The sequence below is a fragment of the Scyliorhinus torazame genome, chromosome 14 (genome assembly GCF_047496885.1).
Source record: "Scyliorhinus torazame isolate Kashiwa2021f chromosome 14, sScyTor2.1, whole genome shotgun sequence".
Taxonomy (NCBI): Eukaryota; Metazoa; Chordata; class Chondrichthyes; order Carcharhiniformes; family Scyliorhinidae; genus Scyliorhinus; species Scyliorhinus torazame.
The window spans coordinates 133,915,998-133,937,239 of NC_092720.1; the positions used below are offsets into that span (position 1 = coordinate 133,915,998).

The following is a 21,242-nucleotide window of genomic DNA, read 5'->3' on the forward strand; positions in this document are numbered from 1 at the left end:
CGGCCCATCATGCTGGTCGTGCTCAAAGCTGGCGGACTTCCGGAGGTTCTTTTTTGAGACGACGTCGGAATCCTAAACATCGGGTGTCCATTGGAGCCGATTTCTGAGCTTGCGTTGGTGCCGGAATTCCGGACGGGAGAACATCCTGGCCTTTGCCTCACTGGCAACAATGAGGTGGATCCTCATGGGCTGGAGGCCGATTACACCGCCAAGCGCCTCGGGGTCACTTGGGAGTTTTTACACCTCAAGGTGGTCAAGTTTACCATCAGAGGGTCGGTGGAACGGGTTTACCGCAGAAGGTGTGGGGGTGGGAGAGAAACAGGTGGATATGGAGGTGATTTCTACTGTTTGTTATTCTGTGTTTTTGTAGGTTTTGAATTAAAATAGTTAAAAAGGTTAATAAAAATATTCCCTCCCCTCCATAAAAAAACTCTCCGACCTGGGGTATGTTCAGTCAGAGATTCATACATTTTTTGGCATTAAGGGATACAGCACCAAAATCCAGTTGTAAAAGTTCACCGGTGATGTTACTGACTGGCAGACCAGCTGCAAGGGGACGAATGGCCTACTCAGGTTATATTGGAAGCAAATGGAAGTTCCCCCTCCAGGTGCTCATGCAGCCTCGCCACATTTAGTATGCTGTTACAGCTCTTTAATATCCTGCTCATTCAGCCAATCTCTCGGAGAATCTCATTACATAAATGAGGGGCCAAATCAGCAGATACATCTTAATTTTCATACGCTCAGCTCAGTGATTCTTTTCAATGCAGAAGCGCACACAGAATTCATCCAGTAATTAAATGTTTAATGATCATCCTTCAAATGTACAATCGCAGATCTTTGGCCAGACTCTCGATACAGACAGTAACAGGGAAGAAAGCAGCAACAGGTGCCAGTGAGGTTAGAAAAATTAACATTGATTTAAGTATGTGGCACTCTTTCATGAATCAAATTAAATCATAAACCAGCAGTTAGGAATGACCACTGGCTCATCACCTCTGGATCCGGGGAGGCCAGTGGAGAATTCAAACGACACAAAGTCTCATCTCGCTGTCCAAAAGGATACGATACCTAGGAGGTGCACACATCTATCAGACTAACTGGCATGTTGCATGGCTGGCGCAGTAGTGTCCTTCAGCATTTGGCTCCAAAGACAAGTTCGGAGGTAGATTGGCGAGATACAGGGTGACAGAAATGGGCAAACTCGGCCTCAGTTGCCTGGAAAAGCACAAATTACCCATTTAATAATGTGGGGGCGGGGATGAGGATTGCCTTGAATTCTTTCCCCAAAATAGTCTCCCATTCCTTTTTGGAGGATCTGTCCCAATGTGGTGGATGCCTACAACTAGCATCACAGCCTGAGCCCTCGTGAAAACACTCAACACAGGCAACTAACCACCATTCAACCACAGGATGAGGGTTTACAGCCATCCCCAATTATGTTCACGTAACCATAAACGGTACCAGGAGACGGCACGAGACACCAGCACTGGGAATGTTTCTGGGGACACACAGCATACAACTGCAGTTCACCGCCTCCCCACTTCCACTTGATTGAGATGCACCCAGCCCAGCCTGGAATTGTAATGGAACATCAGGTGATCTGTATGGCCACACGCCTGGGTTGTCGGCACAATGCCCCCAATGGTGATGGAAGGAGTGCGACTGAGCAGTGGTGTTGTACCAGCACTGTCGGACCGAGACAAGTGCAATGCTTCACGGGAAACCCAGCAATTGCTCCAGTCTCCGCCTCTCAACACTGGCTAGTCTTTGATATGGGAAAGGGGAACAGAGGGCAGTAGAGAAGGGGAAGGAAGACAGAGCGGGTAAAGGAAAGACAGGGGAAGAGAACACTCCATTGTTTTAAATCAGCTGAAACAGCCTAGTTGATGAACTCTCCGAATAGTGCTTGCATTAGGCATGGCGCCCAAGGCCCACATGACATCGTTACCTCTTGACCTGTGTAGGCCGGGACAAGTGCAATATCAATCCAACTGTAAATACTGCTGCCCGTCCCAACCTTCACAAAACAGGGGATCAGCTTCCCAGCATCCTCTCAGCTTTGCGCATGTCTTCCGTGATCTCAGTATGGCAGAACCCTCAGCCGTGTCAAGCCTTTAAAACATAGCCCAGCGGCTCGCACCTTCTTATCCATCGAACAAGTGGCGAGAGCCATAGACTCGAAGCTGCCTCAGTGCAATTCAGGATTCATTACCAGACATGAGGGAGGTTTTACTGTGGAGTCGAGCAGAGAACTGCCTTGTAGATCGGCAGTGCCACCACACCCAAACCACCTTTCAGACCACATCAGCATCAATTCTGTTGCAGTGCCTTCGATGGTCACTGTGGAATAGCCAGGACAGATTTAAATGCCCATTGCTTGCTCAATGCCCCCACACAGTAATGAAGGAGGATATTCACACACATTCCCCTTCGCCATTCTAACCCTCCTAGGATCACAGTAAAAAAAGTTTCACTGCACAGACAGGCTGTTTGTTACAGAAATATAAAAGAAAATTACTGCGGAATCTTAAACAAAAACAGAAAATACTGGGCAATCACAGTAAGTCCGACAGAATGTGGAGAGAAGCGAGCAAACGTTTCGAGTCTGGATGACTGTCAGAGACTAGGGCTGATCATTAAATGTACAAGTCACATCACTGGTTTCTGTTCTCAAGCCACGTCTGGTCCAACCTTCATCCTCCAGGATTCCATGCAGGTCGGGTCTGCCCGATTTTGCGCAGGATTGGATCCATAGTCACCCAGCCAGGTACGTGAGAGATTGTCGCCATTGCCGACGCGGTCAGTTTTGCGTGGATTTGCACAGCAATGAGGATCACCAACTGACTGCAAAGCCAGCAAAACTAACCGCGAGTCGGCACCATCCAGCACCGAAGCCAGCTCTTAACGCCAGAGGTCCATTGTCCAAACATTCCACCCACACCCAATTCTCCTCCAGCACCTCCCCATCCCACATTGATCCAAAGCAAATCACAAACTTGCACCTCTGGCCTCGGGTGCAATGAAAAGCTGCCCCCGTTAGCTGACGGTCCAAGGACTGTGTGGCACGGAGTTGCGCTATTGGGAAAGAGATACAGGGTGTGACAAGAATTATTTATTTTAAACTCAAGTGAGTGGTCTAGAACTCGCTGCTTGCGAGGGTGGTAGAAAGTAGTCAATCAATGATTTCAAAAGGAAATTGGATGGGGATTGGAGGCAAATTAATTTGCTGGGCTACAGGGATAGAGCATGGGACTGCTCTACAGAGCCCAGCATGGAGCAAGTGGACTCCTTCTGTGCTGTAGCTACAGGGATAGAGCATGGGACTGCTCTACAGAGACCAGCATGGAGCAAGTGGACTCCTTCTGTGCTGTAACGGCTATGATGGTTGCGTGTCAAGATTTCAATCGAAAATGAAACTTGATGGACTCCCCCTCCTTTAAGAGCAGTAGCTCAAGACACGGAGCTCAGCAATGAAATGGGAATTTTGCTCGTCACATTGGGGCAAGAAGCCCCGTTTTCTTTTAGACATTGCCGCCTAAGCAATTCGTGAGTAAAGGGGGTGTTAAACCAGGGAACAGGCAATAGGGTAAAGGTTAGCCAAACCGTTTGGCTTCAGAGATCCACAAAGGAAGTTTAAAGTTTAAAGTTCTGGGAGATATTCATCCATACCGCTATTGCTAAGAGATCAAAACCTATGATGTAACAATCGTCAGGATGAAGAGCAGCCATTCCCAATCCTCTTGGCTCACATAATTAGGAACATAGAACAGGCCATTCAAGCCCTTGGGATTGTTCCAGAATTCAGTTGGATCACACGTGATCTGTACCTCAACTTCCTTTCAACCCCCCCCCCCCCCCCCAAAAAAAAAAACCCCAAAGAGCTGGCTGAAATAGAACCATAAAACCAGCTGACATGAGTTTATCCAAGGTTAGGACTCAGACCAAATGCCTAACTGACCAGGCCCGCCGTCCAGCCATCGCACAAAGACATCTGGATTTCAGTCAGTCCTTCTTAACCCGAGGTGGTCCAGGCGCATGTATTCAGGTAGCGCTGAAAGTGATTGTTCTGCAGTAGGTTTCAATACCACTACCTGCACTACAAGCACTTTTGGGCTGCGTGAACACAGCCCTCCTGCATTTCAAGATGGCAAGAGGAGTCGTTGTTGTTACTGAGGGTTTTTTGTCTTGCACCAGGCATCAAACCTCCTCCTTGTCCGCCCCCCCCCCCCCCCCCCAGCAGTGCTCCCTCAAAAAGCCAGATGTTGATCACTTCTGGCGAGGGATGGCAAGGGGGATGAAGCAAACACAACAGGGCAAGGCCTACAGCTGCGGAACTTGCTGTTGCCCCAGCAGCTTCTCTGCAATCAGCGGGACATCCAAAACAAAACGATGGGTCGCTAATGGAAGGAAAACAATGATTTAGATCTGCACACAAGCAGGATTTACTATCAAGACACTCTATGGAAGGAGAAAACAACATAAGGCAATTATACTAGGCCAGCCAAGAGCATGGCCAAAGGTTCCAGAATTCAACGTTCGGCAGTCTGCTTTAGATTTCTGTTCGTCCTCCCTGTCAAATAAAGTCGAATTAAAACCTCCATCTCCACTGAGGACCGTCAAGTGTGGTGAAATAACACATTGCCCATTGACGTCATCCCGTGTCACCAAACACTCGCAGGTCAGGTACACAGGTAACATCCAGACTGAAATGAAAATCACTTGTCACGAGTAGGCTTCAATGAAGTTACTGTGAAAAGCCCCTAGTCGCCACATTCCGGCGCCTGTTCGGGGAGGCTGGTACGGGACTAAAGCTCCCTCCACGCTGTCCCATCATTCTGAATCCATGCCACTTAAACTTGTGTGCAAAGTACCTCCAACTGCATCAGGGTGATCTTTTCCCATTTCGCACAGCAGCCACACAGTGACCTCTCTCCGACAGATTTCCAACTGATGCTCCCATCACGTGAAATACAGCCAACTTGAGTGGGTGGGGAGAGAATGGAGCATAGCTGATGCCCCAAAGTAATACCACAGGAAAGGCAACACCTACCCAATGGTTGGGAATCCTTCAGAAAAGAATCAGCTGGTTTGAAGGCTGTTACTGTATATTTTTATTGGTTTAAAAAGAAACACAACCTATCCCAATAGAGCAGTGCATCATACCATAGCCGGAGGCTGCATCCAAAAAGGAGGCCAGGTTGAAAGGCATTTTTCCTTTATTTCCGGTCAGCAATTGGGCACAAGAATGCTTGAAGTGTAAATAGTGTAGCTAGGATTAACTCTGCACTACCTACCACTATTTGCACTTTGGCACTCCAGACCCAGAATAAAGCATCTGTAGCGCCCCCCCCACCCCCCCCCAGCAACTCAAAACAGCCCAAAAAAGAAGAAAATAAATGTTATTTCCAGTAGGCCCAAGCCTGTACCAGTCTGCTTAAAAACAAAATTACAAGTTACAACCTCCATGAGGCAGTTATGGATTCACAATTTGGTTTGCACTTACAGGAATCATGAAATGTGAAAAATCTGTATTTGAACAACAGACATTATATAAACACATTATCATCACAAACCTGTCCCTCCTTGGACGATCTCAGCTAATCTTCTCACCAAACATCTCTATCCATTCTCTACTTCGGGACACTCAGCCGCCTCACATTGATAGTTTTCTTCAGCATCTCCGTTTCCCTCAAGAACGATGGAACAGCTTGGCCTGAATTCCTTATGTGGTATTAATTTCTAAAACTGCATCTTTCCCATCTTTTAACATTTGTTTAGAGTACCCAATTCTTTCTTCCCAATTAAGGGGCAATTTAGCATGGTCAATCCACCTACCCTGCACATCTTTGGGTTGTGGGGCTGAAACCCACGCAAACACGGGGAGAATGTGCAAACTCCACACGGACAGTGACCCAGAGCCGGGATCGAACCCGGGGTTCTCGCCGCCGAGGCAGCAATGCAAACCACTCCACCCCCCCCCAATTTCTTTTTTGAACCCTTATCAAAGCAGACTATCTCAGCTGTGGAACTGCCTCACACAGGGGCGTCAACCCAAAACTAAAACATTGACTTTGGGCCAGTGTGTTCAATCAGCCAACAGTTGAAGCACAAGCAGCGAATGACTGAAGAGGGGTTTCACCTCCATTATTCAAAGATTTATTCAACCAGCTTTCACATTCCTGCCTATTCGACAGAAGGGATGTAGTGAAGAGGTGGGAACAGCAGGGGGAGCACGAAGGCGACATAAGGAAAAACAAGAGTGAAACTGTAAAGAAAAGCAGACCAATGCTTTCCGAACCCCCCCCCCCCCCCCCCCCGCCCAGGTCTCACAGGAAACCAACTGCTGCCAGCAAGTGGTCAGCCACAAGTCTGGGAAGTGGAGGAGAACCCAGAAACAGGCAGGAAGTTAATAGCCACAGTGTTGTATGCAGGTTTTCACTAAGTCAAGGTGGCGAAGGTTGGGCATTCAGAAGGCAGTTGACGACTCCAGGGGGAGCTCAACACCCGTGCCAGCCTGCAACCTATATCGCTTCATTGCAAGAGAATGAATTCAGGAGGTAGGGGTGTCATACTGCAGTTATACAGGGCCTTGGTGAGACCACGCCTTACATTTTGGTCCCCATACCAAAGAAAGGATGTACTTGCCATAGAGGGGGTGCAGCGGAGGTTCACCTGGCTAATACCAGGGTTGGCGGGACTCGCCTATGAGAGATTGGCTTGCCTGGGCCTGTATTCACTGGAGTTTAGAAGGGTGAGAGGAGATGGAATTGAAACATAGAAAATTCACAGGGCTGGACAGACTAGATGCAGGGAAGATGTTTGCCATGGTTGAGGAATTTAGAACCAGGGGCCAAAGTCTCAGGATGTGGGGCGGACCATTTAGGACTAATAAGGAAAAATGTCTTCACTCAAAAGGGTACTGAACCTGTGGAATTCTCTACCACAGAAGGCTGCAGAGGCAAGTCAATTAATGTATTTAATGTAGAGCTGGATAATTTTTTAGATTTTAATGCTATCAAAGATGGGGAGAAAGCAGGAATGTGTCATCAGGATCGAGGATCAGCCATGATCATATTGAATGACAGAGCAGGCTCGAAGGGCCAAATGGCCTATTCCTGCTCCCTTGTTTCTTTGCTCGTTGATTCTCAAATGGAGCCACTGTCCCAGAGTTACCCTGCGACTCCGGTGGACAAGGTCACCTAAAGCTGTCCCATACCTCCACAACCATTCAGCGAGAGCTAAGTCTGCACTGCTTTGCAAGCCCACAGAGAATCAGTCCCGCACACTCTCTGCGTTTACTGCCAGCGCAACTACCGGCTCTATTATCCAAGTGTACCAGGGAGAGTAACTGGGATAGGGACCGGATCAAGGATACCCAGCAATCGAGGAAAATAAATTTGCTTTAATGACATGGCTTGCTTTTGTAAAAAAAAATAAAACCACATTCATGATGTGGGCATCACTAGCTAAAGCAAGCTTCATTATCCACCCAATTGACCTAACAAGAGGTTATTTGCTAGGCCACTTGGAGGGGAATTAAGGGTCAAACAAAGTCAAACTGGAGTCACACATGAACCAATTTAGGTAAAGATGGAAGGTTTCCTTTCCGACAAGGACACTGATGATCCAGTTGGGTTTTCACGAAAATCAGTGTTTCATGGTCACTTTTGCTGTTATCAGCTTTTTACTTCCAGATATTCTTTTGTAAACTGAAGTCAAAGCGCCACGGTAGTTACTTCAAGGCTCTCAGGATTATTAGCCAACATATGTGGCTTACAAGCCCAGTGCCGTAATCACTACGTTACCTCAGCATTCATTACCTTCTGCAGCGGCCTAGAGAAAAAAAAATCAGCATCCCTGATGATGGTGAGTGACAAAGATGGAGACATGGGGCAGGAGGAAGAGTAAGAGAATACAGGATACTCTATGCACACACACACACGATCACCGGGAGCTTGCAGCTTCAGGGAAGATGGTGTACACAAGGAGTACGTTAAGTGCTTACACTGCAGTAGAAGGCCTCATCACTACCTGCACTGTCAGCACTTTGGCACTACTCGGACAGATGGCCGCACAATAGTTTCCACGGTAACACATTCCTCCAGAGGCCCACCGAACCTTCCAGTAAATCACAGGCCTTTCAATACATTTGCAGAAAAAACACCGTGATATACTACACTGGGACAGGAGGTAGGGGGACGAAAGAGGGGAAAGGTCAGCAAGACACACTAAATGAAAGCGACCATTAAGCAATTTTTAAAAAATACTTCCATATTGGAAACAAACATGGTGCAGACTCCAAAAATATCATAGCTTGAACCCAACCATTGTTCTGGGGCTGCCAGATTCTTCATTTAATGATTCCAGATGAAATACCCAAAAGTATCAGTGCTTCATACACAAAGTATTTTAATGTAATCCTGTTCCCTGCTTCCATCCACCCATGGCCCTCCACATCCAACTAGTTGCCTAGACAGGAATGTTTTCATGCAATTCAACTAAGGCGAAGTTTGATTCATCCTCGTGTAAATTCAAATTCAAGTAGGTTAACAATCAGTCGCAGGCACTGGGCCACGATCAGGTGCAGAAACCGCAGCCAATTCATTATATTTAACAACCGGGTGGGACACGGTGACCAGTTGTAGGGTCCGCGGTGCCACTCTAACGGAGATGGATAAGAAAACCGACCTTATTTATACGAGACGGATCTACAGCCATCTTTGTAGGACGTCAAAGTCAGATAAATAAAGCTCTCAGTGAACGGTCCTAATAACAGGAGGGACTAACTTGTACAAGAGTGCACAAGCTCGGAATACGCATTTGAAATTCCTCACCCGGCTATTTGAAAATGAATAGGTTAATGTTGCCACTAACAACCTGCAGGTACACACCTGATGGATCCTATCGGGGGTGGGGAGCTGGGCCAGTAAAATCAAAATTAACCACGCAACCTCCTGCCTCAACAGATTTTGAGGCCCAGAGCGATCTTCAACTTTGTCATTTCTGCGCCGGAGTGGGTATCACTCTCGCCTCAAGAGGTTGGGTGTTCACCCACTCCGGACTACTGGGATATATAATCTCAGCGCAGGGCGGGGCAGGGCTGAGGGAATGCTCAACTGTCAGAGGCCTCGCCGTTTGGAGTTAGATGTGAAAACAAAGCCCAGTCAGGTTGATGAGGGGAACAAGGCCGTTCTCCCACCCTCTGTGGCCAATATGTACCCCCTGAACCAACATCCGGAAAATGGAGGATTCTACTCATTATCACACTGCTGTGTAAAAATCAGCTGCCCAATTTTCCCAATGTTTCAACAGTGACTACACTTCAAAAGTACTGACACTGGATGTGAATGAAACACCTTGGAGTGTCCAGAAATTATGAAAGTTGATATATGGAAGTCTCTTTCTTGATTTGAAACAGGCAAAGGACTTCAAGCTTCCAAAGAGGTTTGATCTTTTTGCTTAAGTACATTTTTTAAAAACAATCACAGTCTGTGGAAACCTGTTGAAAGGAGAGGGATTATGGGAGGGAAAAAAGAGTGTCGAAGAGAAATTTAAGATGCGCAGACCGTACGCATCTATGGGGGAAGAGAGAAAGAAAGAAAAATATTCACATTAACTATTCAGTTTGGTCAGTAAGCTGTTAAAAGATTCCTCTGTGCAGCTGGCTGTTCAATCAGCCTAAGTACCCATCTGTCCTGCAGATAAAACATCTGCAGGGAGTACAGATAACCTCCTCCCCCACCCCCGCACGAGAGGTCACGACCCTTCTTAGGATATGCCGATCCCAGGCCTGCCTGGTGAAACTATCCCTCACTGACTGCATCGGTAGAGTGCCAATTGGGACAAGAGCTTCCCCCAGCTCGCTTAAGCTCAGCGTTGAGCTCTGCCATGGTTCTCACGCTTGGAAAACGGAAAGGAGAGGGGCGGGCTCGATTGATCCCATTCTCCATTGTGTACCTGACCGCCACCCCCACCCCCGGCCCCTCAGTAACCTCGCCACCCTGACCACAACAAAGGCTACTCGGGCAGCATCAATCACCGTTGTCACACAGATTAATGCAGCGTGCATTCCTGGGCCCCGTCAAAATTCAATGGAGCCTTCAGGGTCACTGCCCCCTCCCTCAGGTAGGGGTCTTCAGTGATTAAGGCTCTATAGAAGGGGCTTACAGATGGCCATTAAAAGGAGACATTTAACAACAGACCGTCAAGGATTCAACAAGAGAAAGAAACCCCACCTCATTCACAACCCACCCAAAAATATGATTGGCTATTCTCAAATCAATCAGGGTAAGGAGTTCAGATAATGTCCCCAGTCTCAGGGGAGGACAAGCTGTGGGACCTCAAATGAACATGGTTCTTTAGATGCAAACATTCAGATTCAAGGGTTTTAGTCCCCTTTACATTTGGATCAGAAAAATGCTATTGAAAAATACACCCCAAAGCACTTTATAACCAAAGTACTTTTTGAAGTGCAGTCACTGTTATAATTTAGGGGAAACAGCAACCATTTTGTGCACAAGCTCCCAAAAACAGCAATCAGATGGGACAACCCTTTCATCCCAAGAGAATGGGCCTACTCTCTGGCGTTTGGAAGAATGAGAGGTGACCCTCCATTGAAACAGTGATGGAAGCAGGTGGATGCCAAGAGGCTATTTCCCTGGCTGGGTAATCTGCAACTGGGGCATGGTCACAGGAGAAGATGCTGACCATTAAGGCTGTGTTGAGGAGAGGTTTCTTCACTTGAAAGGCCGTCATCTTGAAGTCCTGTGCCCCAGAAAGCTGTGGACGGTCATTCGATGAGCACATTCAAGGCCGAGGCGGATATATTTTTGGACGAAAGGGAATCAAGAGATTTGAGGATAGGGTAAGAAAGTGAAGTCGAGACAAGAGATCAGCTACAGTTCCCCGAAGGGGCTCGAGGGGCCGAATGGCCTCCTCCCACTCCAGTTTCTTGTACAAGAAACGAGTGGATAAAATCGGCTTTGGTGATGCCGGTTCAGGGATAGACATTTGGCAAGCCACATAACCCTTGCTTTTCTTTGAATAGCATGAAGTGACTATTTTTTATGTCCATCAACAGGATGGATGCCGGTTCAGTTTTCACGTTTCACCTGAAAGGAGATACCGGCAGTGGAGCAGCACTCCCACAGACCTTCATTGGTACATCAGTCTGGATTGCGTGCTCAAAGTCTCAGGAGTGGGATCTGAACCCCCAACTTGTGGGGGGGGCGGGGGACTGGGTGGCGACTGTTAGTGGACTGCAGGGGTTGAGACGAGATGGGGCAACACTGCAGAAGAGGAGCACCATCTTTTTCTCCCTGGTCGAGAGGGGCCAGCGAGTTGGAAGCAAATCAATGACTCATTTAGAACCACAGAATGGATACAACACAGGAGGCAGCCATGAGCGCCTGTTTGCGTTGTGCACCTGCTCTCCACTCCTCAGCCTTTTCCCTGCTGCGCTGATTTTATTTTTCTCTTCAGGTAATTATCCAATTCTCTTTTGAAAGCTTCAAGTAAATCTACCGTCACAAAATTGCCAGATCCTACCGATTCGCGTTCAATAACTATGTTTTTCCTCAGGACACCGTTGCTGCTTTTTTGCCAATCAATCAGGTTAATATTTGGCTTTGAAGGATTCTGGGACTTGCTCCCCAAATGGGCACCTGGGAAGCAGGTTAATCCTTGCGTGGGCACGTGTGAGGGCATCGCAGTCTGGCCCTATTCTCATGCACATTCTGTGTTACTGGCGAGATGCTTCTGCCCGAGAAGCCCCATCTTGTCGTCAGCCCAGGAGCTCTCAAGCTAGCTCAAGCAACCGAGCTGCAAGGAGCCAACTCAGCAGCAGGGAGGAAGAGGAGAAAAGGTGCAAGGAAGAATAGAGTGAGTGGAGCAGAACGGAGGAAGGTGACAAAGAGGAGGGGGAGGAATGACGGAAGTTACTCGCTCATCAATACTTACATTTGACAACGGGATAAATGGGCCATGCACCAGTTTCAGTTTTTAAAATACGCATGGATGGTCCTGTAGAAGATATTGGAGTTGGTGATCTGGAGGGCTTGTCCGATATTGCTTCCAAACCCTGTGAACAAAAGCAGGCAGTGTTTAAAATGAACCACCAGCACTGATACACACTGCAGTCACTTCTCAATATTTGCTGCTAATACTCCTGCAATATCCAAACACTGGAGCATTCACTCAGAACGCACAAACACTTACAAGAAATGAGTGTATAATTCCCATTAACCAATTCCCAAGCCGGTCTCGGCAAATCCAGTGGGAACCCCGGCTTTGTTTTGCAAAAGAGCACACTCAACTCCCAACTACAGGACATTCCACATTAATACATTGTGCACATCACAGAACAGGACACATACATCACAGAACAGGACACATACACACACTTACACAGCCACAGGAGATTCCAAGCCACATCATTAGGCCTCTAAAACCCAAACTGCTTCCAGTTCACCCTCACCACCCGCTCATATTGCAACATGGCTCAATGGTGGATGCGCAGCACGTGGCCCCTTTGAACCGCGGAAGGAGAAAAAAAAAATCCGTCAGCAGGATGCAGGTGCTCAACTCTTGCTCTTTCCAACTTGACTTGTGTCGTTTACCACAGGGATATGATCAGTGGGCCGAGGTCAGGCGATGAAACAAAGCGCACAGCACAACACATTTGCCCCGCGGTGGTAAAATGTATGTCCTTGCACCAATCATAAATGGTGAAACAGCCCAGCGATGGCATTTGTAAGAATGCAGGCGTTTAGCGATGTAGTCTCAGCAACCAGCTAGTTTAACCTAGACATGCTTGGGATCCTTTTAACACATCTCAAAACCAGAAACCTCCCTACTGGCAACATGGAAACTACAAGGTTCCCCGAGCCTCGACAACCTGCCCCTTGGAAGTCTGGATGCAGAGTCCTATTTTTAACCATTAAATTTCTAACACACAATGATGTCTTGCTGGAATTTTGTGGGTCTGGAGATTTAAAGAGAGCTGTTCAGAGTCCGGAACCACATCGCAGGTATTGGCAATCTGATATGTACAGAATGTACTGGGATCCTGGATATGAACTTAATCTGATGTTAGTCTTTTTGCAACCCTGGTGTAAAATTGGTCAGAAGAGTCACAAATGGAATGCAAACTGCTATGAAAAAGGCCTGGAAGACAAAACCTCCCCTCCACTTTCAACCACAAGTCACTTCGACTCAGTACTACCCTTCTAACCTCAAGAGGGAGAAATTCACTGGTTCCTCAAGTCCCAAGCACATAATTTGTGCCAACAGCTCAGTTAACGGAGGGAGAGCTGCACTGTCGGAGGTTTTGGCAAAGTGTTAAACCGGATTGGATGTAAAAGATCCTCTGGGATTATGGGAAGAAGAACACTGGAGCTCCCAAAGTGTTACGGCTCAGATTAATCAAACACCAACACGGGTGGAACAGATTAGTGATCAACAGGGCTCGAGTAATTGTAATAAAACCCAAACCATGATTAACAATTTTAATCACTTTAATCTCGGTTTCAATTGCGGAAACATTCTCACTTGCAGACAATGAACCGGAGTCCGCTGAGCAGGAGAAAACTGAGCCCCAGGGCTGAAGAGTCGGCCTTCAGCAGGCCTCTGACCCCTAACGAACACCATTGACAGTTACCACTGCCGTCACCCTGGAGTGGAAGGACATGATGGCTGAACACGCAAAGTCGAAGATAAGCTTCTGTGCACATGCAAACCTTTTGAGGATTTTTTTTTTTTCATTTGTTCATGAGATGCGAACTGCCCTCTTCAACCATTGCAGAAAATGTCATGTAGGTACACCCACAGTGAGGGAGGGTATTCCAGGATTTTGACCCAGGGAAAGTAAAGGAATGGTGATATTGTTCCAAGTCAGGAGGTTGGATAACTTGGAGGGGAACTTGTAGGTTATGTACCTGCTCCCCTCGTTCTTCAAGGTAGCAACAGGTTATGAATTCGGAAGATATCGTTGAAGAAAACTTGGTGCACTGAAAACACCGCACACTAGGGGCACGGAGGTAATGTCTCTCGACTAGTAAGCCAGCGGCCCAGGCTAGTGTTTTAGGGACATGGTTCAAATTGGGCAGCACGGTAGCATTGTGGATAGCACAATCGCTTCACAGCTCCAGGGTCCCAGGTTCGATTCCGGCTTGGGTCACTGTCTGTGCGGAATCTGCACATCCTCCCCGTGTGTGCGTGGGTTTCCTCCGGGTGCTCCGGTTTCCTCCCACAGTCCAAAGATGTGCAGGTTAGGTGGATTGGCCATGCTAAAATTGCCCTTAGTGTCCAAAATTGCCCTTAGTGTTGGGTGGGGTTACTGGGTTATGGGGATAGGGTGGAGGTGTTGACCTTGGGTAGGGTGCTCTTTCCAAGAGCCAGTGCAGACTCGATGGGCCGAATGGCTTCCTTCTGCACTGTAAATTCTATGAAAAATCCCATCACGTCATCTGCTGGAATCAATAATATTTTGGGCAGCACGGTGGCACAGTAGATATCACTGCTGCCAGAGACCAGAGTTCGATTCCAGCCTGGGGCGACTGTGTAGAGTTTGCAGGTTCTCCCAGTGTCTGCGTGGGTTTCCTCCCACAGTCCAAAGATGTGAAGGTCAGGGGATAGGTTGAGGGAGTGGCCTTGGTAGGGAGCTATTTTTGGTGGCTCGGTGCAGACTTGATGGGCCGAATGGCCTTCTCCTGCACTGCAGGGATTCGGTGGAAAGCTGGTCTCAGAAATGGTGACCATGAAACTATCAAATGTTGTAACCCATCCGGTTCAAGATGTTTTTAGGGAAAGGAAATTCGCCATTCTTATCGAGGCTGGCCTTCGAAATGGCTGAACAATCCACTCAATTCAAGGGCAATTGGGCATGTGTAACGAATACTGGCAATGCCAGCGACACATATAGCTCAACGATTAGGAGTAAAAAAGATTTTTTTGCACACCACTGACGGTCAACTCCTTTGCGCACAACTCCAGCAGTGGGCAACCTGCGACTGAAGGCCACACGCGGCCAACGAGACATTTTGTTGATTGCTGCCCACGCCGCAGGGTTGCCCCATTCCGCTGATTTCCATCCGCGGAGTATTTTTCTGACCGGTATGACTGAAGTGATACACACGTAACGCGAGGGCGAAGTGGAGCGAGGTAAGTGCTGATTGTTCACAACATTGACTGTGAGAGCCGTGCGTTCCCTCTGCGTCCAAAGCGTAAATATTTATTTTGCTTCTACCATTTGAAATTGATGACAATTCTATTTATAAATGATTAAGCATTTTCTCTAACTAGTTTTGAAATATTCGGCGTGTATTAAATGTATTTAATCTATCGTGAGGTCATGCGGCCCCCTCACTTGCCATCACTGCCCTACACCAAGCATGGAGGTAGGAACAAGAGAAAGCTGGTGACCCCACCAAGGCAGCCATGTTGGCAAGATTCACGGCTGTTCCGGGGGGGGGGGAAACCTAGGCTCATTGAGCTTGCAACTGGAGCCAGGTTTCCAACACCCTCTGCCGCCTTTAGCGATGATGTGTCATTGCTGCATACCCCGATAGGTCAAGCTCATTCTCACCTCCTGGTCACTGGCCACCCCGTAATGGGACAGATCACAGAGGGAGAGCAGTCCCTGATATGCTTGTGCACCTTCAGTACCACAAACCTGTATATTACTGGTGGAGCACATATAGAGAACACAGTGCAGGAGGCCATTCGGCGCTCGAGTCTGCACCGACCCACTTAAACCCTCACTTCCACCCTATCCCCGTAACCCAATAACCCCTCCTAACTTTTTTGGACACCAAGGTCAATTTAGCATGGCCAATCCACCTAACCTACATGTCTTTGGACTGTGGGAGGAAACCGGAGCACCCGGAGGAAACCCACGCAGACACGGGGAGAACATGCAGACTCTGCACAGACAGTGACCCAAGCCGGGAATCGAACCTGGGACCCTGGCGCTGTGAAGCCACAGTGCTATCCACTGTGCTGCCCCAAGAGTATAAAGAGATTTACGCGATCGTGTTTGAAACAAAAATAGATGCGCCATGAATGAATGAATGGGAGAGAGAAAAGAAAAATACCCACACCCACTCAACAGAGCTTTCCTAGGACTTGGGACAGTGGACACTCAGGGAGGAGGTTGGGGCAAGGAAGGCAGGAGCAAACCTCTATCTGCCAATCAGCCCTGAAGGTGGCCCTGAACAGAACCAACTGTGCCGAGCAAGAAAAGCAGACAGAAGAGATAAAAGCACATTGGCCACAAGGTCACTCAGCAGTGTTAGCTCTGATTAAACCCAGCTCAACAGCGCAGAGCATCCACAGCTGCCTCTGCACAGGCCAGTTTATCAATGGACTTTCACAGCAAACCGCTTACCGACCAGGACATTCCCCTCTCCCCACTAAACAAGTGGCCAGGACATGAGGAAACTCCTGGCTGGGAACTGTTGACTGGCTGATTGTTTGCCTTCTTTTTGTATTAAAGCGTTCAAGCAAACAAGCTAATTTCCATCCTGGAAAACTGGGTGCATTTAAGTTGGGTTCCTCAGAGCGGAACTGGGAAACTGCTCCACCAATTCTTACAGTGTGGTGATTAACACTGACCGAGATCCGGTCAAAGAGCAAAAGCGTCCCCCACTCAGTCGACAATCATTTGTATGCACAGATTGAGGATGGTGTACTTATGCTCCATAACATTAGTGCTAATCAGTCCTCGGTCCACAAGACCCAGCAGGTCCCGTACAGGCAGCCTCAAACGGACCCTTACTGTGGAAAAATAGAAAGATACGAGGATAACATCAATGGATCTTTTTTTTTTTTTTTAAACTGCATTGCCTCACAGCTACCATTACCGTGCGTCCAGAATAATTACTTACAGTAGAATTTATCATTAAAAGTGAACTGCCATACAACCCGTACGGTCTTCTCATCTTTGTGACTCATTCGCACATTGTAATCGCCAACAGATGTAGTCGGCAACTGCATGAGACTGAAGGCTAGCAAAATCCTTAAAATCAAAATGGCGGCTCACAATCACCAGATTAGGCGGCCATTTTGATGCAGCATGGGGTCAACTCCTATATGGTCACAGAAGTTTTTCCACAAACACATTCAGGAGTGTGTCACCCCAGTGTTACAATACCCACACTGCTCGGGAGGGCAGAATTCACAACTGTATTTTCCACTGTATCGAGTGGACACCCTGCGGAAATTTTGTTACACCGCACTGCAATCTTCGATTATAAACTTGCACTCCGCTCTACATTATGACAATGACCTTTCTCATATCTCCCGCATTCCCAAATAACCAGTTTTTGACCTTTCCTGGTAGTACCATCCCCAATAGCGAACATTCCAGTTTTAAAAACCGGAATTAACTTTTCTTCCAACAGTTCACCCCCCCCCCCCCCCACATAATTATCCTGGCATATTCACATTTCATCACAGCCCTCGCACTAATATGTGACAACGTGTCAAGCCTCTGCTCTGGATAAAGAATCAGATAGCACACATTTCCTCAAACAGCTAGGCTTGGGATCTTATTTTCTCCAAAGATTTCCACCACAAGCTCCAGAATCGGTTGGGGCTGGGGGGAGAGAAGACAGCAGTTTGCCAGTCCAGTTTGCAGTCACCTTGGGTCACTGTCTGTGCAGAGTCTGCACCTTCTCCCTGTGTCTGCGTGGATTTCCTCCAGGTACTCCGGTTTCTTCCCACGTCCCAAAGATGTGCAGGTTAGGTGAATTGGCCATGCTAAATTGCCCTTAGTGTCCCAAAAGATTAGTGCGGTTACGGGGATAGGGTGGAGGTTTGGGATTTAAGTGGGGCACTCTTTCCAAAGGGCTGGTGCAGATGGGCTGAATGGCCTCCTTCTGCACTGTAAATTCTATGTTCAGACAGACTCTGCCGATTCATCACGACTGCAAACACTGCCCTCTCCCTCTCATCACATGCGCAAAATAGAGATGCCCATCCGCGCTTCAGCTAGCATGGTAACAGCAAGTCGGCCAGCCCCCCCCCCCCAATGGCCTCTCCTCCTCTCCCAAAGGCACCGTCACTTACAACAGCAACAAATGAGAGTGAGCCGCTTGACCAGGTTTGGTGCTCGACCTCACACAGTGCCAGAGGTTAATGGAAAGCTGACAGGACTGGTGCAATTGACTGGGGTTTTACTTGACCACGGATTGATACTCACGTCCAACCTGTCCAGAGTGGCTCAGCGCCACAGGGGGCAACACACTTACTATGCGAGACACAGAACCCATGATGGGGGCAAACAATCCTAAAATTGCCTCCTTCCCCATTACCCTTCTTCCCATCTCAGAATATGTCTCATGTGTGCGACGTGATGCGCTTTGGTGGGAAGAACAAAGGATTGGCAATATAAAATAAAGGGTACTAAAGCGGATGGTGTAACCGAGGGTGTATGTGCTCAAATCTCTTAATGTGGCACTGCGGATTGAGAAAGAGGTTAATAAGGCAGCCGGGATCCTGGACTTTATACACAGAACCATAGAGTACAAAAGCAAGGAAGTTTTGACGAATCTTTACAAAACAGTTGTTCAACCTCCACTGGAATATTGTGCCCAATTCCAGGTGCTTTAGGAAGGCCGTAAAGGCTTTCGCGAGAGTGCTGAAAAGATTCCCGAGAATAATTCCAGGGATGAGGGATTTCGGAGGCTGATGAAGCTCGGGCTTATTCTCCCCACAGAAGACTGAGGAGAGAATGGAATGAAGTGCTCAAAATCACTAGTAGCCTGGACAGAGAGGATAGGGAGAAAAATGCTCCCTTTGACAAAGGGTTGGTAACCAGAGGACACCGATTTAAGGTGAAAAGAACCAGAAGCTATTGGAGAAAAATAATTTTATGCGATGAGTGATTAGGGTCTGGAACGCACCAGTTGGAGGCAGATTCAATCCAATCCTGGATTTCAAAATAAGAATTGGATAAGCACCTGAAGACGGAAAGCTTTGAAAGGCTGCTGGCAAAACACACAATGGGACCAGCTGAGTAGCTCTGACGGAGAACCAGCAGAGACGCTCAGCTGACCATTGTGTGTTTTGATATCTATGTCCCTAGTTGGCCTGAGCTGCAGCACCCATAAAAAGTGCTGTTACTGAAACCATTGCAGTCCAGAATATTATCCTAACTGATCAATGGTGGGGCCACAGCATGGTTAACCTCAACAAGGGTGTGGAAAAGTGTGCTGCTGGGACACAGTTGGCTCCATTCCCTGTCGGGTCAGAAGTCATATTCCAGGAAGCCGAATACAAATCAAGGTTGCACTTTAGTGCAGTACTGAGGGAGTGCTGCACTATTGGAGATAGAACATAGAAAATACAGCACAGAACAGGCCCTTCGACCCACGATATTGTGCCGAACTTTTGTCCTAGATTAAGAACAAATCAATCTACACCCCAGCATTCTACCGTAATCCATGTACCTATCCAATAGCCGCTTGAAGGTCCCTAATGTTTCCGACTCAACTACTTCCACAGGCAGTGCATTCCATGTCCCCACTACTCTCTGGGTAAAGAACCTACCTCTGACATCCCCCCTATATCTTCCACCATTCACCTTAAATTTATGTCCCCTTGTAATGGTCTGTTCCACCCGAGGAAAGTCTCTGACGGTCTACTCTATCTATTCCCCTGATCATCTTGTAAACCTCTATCAAGTCACCCCTCATCCTTCTCCGTTCTAATGAGAAAAGGCCTAGCACCCTCAACATTTCCTCATAAGACCTACTCTCCATTCCAGGCAACATCCTGGTAAATCTCCTTTGCACGTTTTCCAAAGCTGCCACATCCTTCCTAAAATTAGGAGACCAGAACTGCACACAGTACTCCAAATGTGGCCGTACCAAGGTTTTGTACAGCTGCATCATCACCTCACGGCTCTTAAATTCAATCCCTCTGCTAATGAACACGAGCACACCATAGGCCTTCTGCACAGCTCTATCCATTTGAGTGGCAACTTTCAAAGATCTATGAACATAGACCCCAAGATCTCTCTGCTCCTCCACATTGCCAAGAACTCTACCGTTAACCCTGTATTTCGCATTCATATTTGTCCATCCAAAATGGACAACCTCACACTTTTCAGGGTTAAACTCCATCTGCCACTTCTCAGCCCAGCTCTGCATCCTATCTATGTCTCTTTGCAGCCTACAACAGCCCTCCTCACTATCTACAACCCCACCAATCTTCATATCATCTGCAAATTTACTGACCCACCCTTCAACTCCCTCATCCAAGTCACAAACCGCAGAGGACCCAGAGCTGATCCCAGCGGTACGCAACTGGTAACTGGGCTCCAGTCTGAATATTTGCCATCCACCACCACGCTGACTTCTATCGGTTCGCCAGTTCGTTATCCAACTGGCCAAATTTCCCACTATCCCATGCCTCCTTACTTTCTGCATAAGCCTACCATGGGGAACCTTATCAAATGCCTTACTAAAATCCATGTACACTACATCCACTGCTTTACCTTCATCCACGTGCTTGGTGACTTCAAAGCTCCTCAAAGAATTCAATAAGACTTGAGAGGCAAGACCTACCCCTCAAAATACGTGCTGACTATCCCTAATCAAGCAGTGTCTTTCCAGATGCTCAGAAATCCTACCCCTCAGTACCCTTTCCATTACTTTGCCTACCACCGAAATAAGACTAACTGGCCTGTAATTCCCAGGGTTATCCCTATTCCCTTTTTTGAACAGGGGCACGACATTCGCCACTCTCCATTCCCCTGGTACCATCCCTGTTGACATTGAGGACAAAAAGATCATTGCCAACGGCTCTGCAATTTCATCTCTTGCTTCCCATAGAATCTTTGGATATATCCCGTCAGGCCCGGGGGACTTGTCTATCCTCAACTTTTTCAAAATGCCCAACACATCTTCCTTCCTAACAAGTATCTCCTCGAGCTTACCAGTCTGTTTCACACGGTCCTCTCCAACAATATGGCCCATCTCATTCGTAAATACTGAAGAAAAGTATTCGTTCAAGACCTCTCCTATCTCTTCAGACTCAATACACAATCTCCCTCTACTGTCCTTGATCGGACCTACCCTCGCTCTAGTCATTCTCATATTTCTCACATGTGTAAAAGGCCTTGGGGTTTTCCCCGCCAAAGATTTTTCATGCCTTCTCTTAGCTCTCCTAATCCCTTTCTTCAGTTCCCTCCTGGCTATCTTGTGTCCCTCCAGCGCCCTGTCTGAACCTGGTTTCCT

At 47.6% G+C, this 21,242-nt stretch overlaps 1 long non-coding RNA gene across 4 annotated transcripts in view; it reads right to left on the bottom strand.

Moving 5' to 3' along the window:
• Positions 1-788: 788 nt before the first annotated feature.
• Positions 789-21,242, bottom strand: part of LOC140390058 (uncharacterized) — a 68,236-nt gene continuing 47,782 nt past the window's right edge. For all 4 annotated transcript variants that reach the window (XR_011934545.1, XR_011934546.1, XR_011934548.1 and 1 more), the window contains exons 4-5: positions 11,962-12,082; positions 789-1,218 (exon numbers count right to left, since the gene is read on the bottom strand). This is a non-coding gene — a long non-coding RNA (uncharacterized lncRNA). The remainder of the gene's footprint in view (positions 1,219-11,961; positions 12,083-21,242) is intronic.